This window comes from Salvelinus sp. IW2-2015, unplaced genomic scaffold, assembly GCF_002910315.2.
Source record: "Salvelinus sp. IW2-2015 unplaced genomic scaffold, ASM291031v2 Un_scaffold2690, whole genome shotgun sequence".
NCBI classification, from domain to species: Eukaryota; Metazoa; Chordata; class Actinopteri; order Salmoniformes; family Salmonidae; genus Salvelinus; species Salvelinus sp. IW2-2015.
In genome coordinates this window covers 129,762-131,096 of record NW_019943996.1, presented here as the reverse complement: position 1 = coordinate 131,096, position 1,335 = coordinate 129,762, and the positions used below count along the sequence as shown (strand labels likewise).

General features: G+C 49.1%; 1 long non-coding RNA gene across 1 annotated transcript; it reads right to left on the bottom strand.

Moving 5' to 3' along the window:
• Nucleotides 1–397: 397 nt before the first annotated feature.
• LOC139025445 (uncharacterized) lies at nucleotides 398–610 on the bottom strand. The gene is made up of 3 exons (XR_011477027.1): nucleotides 577–610; nucleotides 514–523; nucleotides 398–450 (listed from the first exon to the last, which is right to left on the bottom strand). It is a non-coding gene; the product is annotated as an uncharacterized lncRNA (long non-coding RNA).
• Between the last annotated feature and the right edge of the window lie 725 nt (nucleotides 611–1,335).

Genomic DNA, 1,335 nt, shown 5'->3' with positions numbered 1-1,335 from the left:
TTCACTTCACCTCCTCACTATCACCTCCACTCTCATCACCTCACTAATCCCTACTACCCTCACTATCCCCAACTATTCATAATCCTATATCACCTCACTATCCTTCACACACCCACTATCCCTCACATCCCCCTCACTAACAACCCTCAACTATCCCTCCACCCATTCCCCTCACTATAGCTACGTATCACCTCACTATCCATCTCTCCACTCATATACCTCACTACCCCCTCACTCACATCCCTCCACTATCCCTATCACTATCCCTCACTATCCCCTCACTCACTCACCTCCACTATCCTACCACCCCCTATCACCTCACTAGTCCCCTCACTATCCCTCCTCCTCATATCACGCTCACTTATCACCTCACTATACCACCATCACTATCCCACTCACTATCCCCCCACTATCCACTCACTATCACCTCACTATCACCTCCACTATCCCCTCACTATCCACACTTTCCCTCACTAAACACCTCACTATCACCTCCTATCACCTCACTATCACTCACTATCCCCTCACTATCCCCCTCGACATCACCTCACTTCACCACACTATCCCCTTCACTACCCCACTATCACCTCACTATCACCTCACTATCACCCTTACCTCACATCCTACATATCTACCCATATCACTATCACCTTCCACACCCTCCCCCTCACCTATCCCTCCTATCACTCATCCCCTCACCTTCACACAACCACTATCACCTATCCCTCACTATCCCTCTCACTATATCCCCACTATCACCCTTACACTATCACTCACTTCACTCACACCTCACTATCCACGCTCACTACACTCTTCCCTACACCCTCGCATCCACCTTCCACTCAACTTCACCCCACTCACACTATCACTCATTCCTATCATCCCATCATATCCCACTATCCCCTCACTCTATCACCTCCACTAGTCGCACCCACTATCAACCACGCGTCGCTACGAGATACCTCTCTCACGCGCAAGACACACCACACGCTTGACTCATTAACCTTTCATCTTGACCGAATCCCCAGAGAGTCGTTGGTAACCATATTGGACCGGCTGCTTTATGCCTCTGTATCTTTACTGGTGTAGGTGTGGGCCCTGCTTACCGTTCTGTTGTCTGCCGCTCATAGATGTTAGTTTTTTAGTGCCTCCTTCCCTGTGGTCATTTGTTGTGTTTATGCTTCTGTATCCAATCACAAATATAATATTCAAAGATAAAGATCTGCTAGTCGACGCTCCACAAACTCCTCGTCTTCCGTCCACTGTCGTCGTATGCTGCGTATGGTGGGTCTCATCTGGGGAGTTGTGCGTATGAGGTGTGGTTGTGTGGTCTCA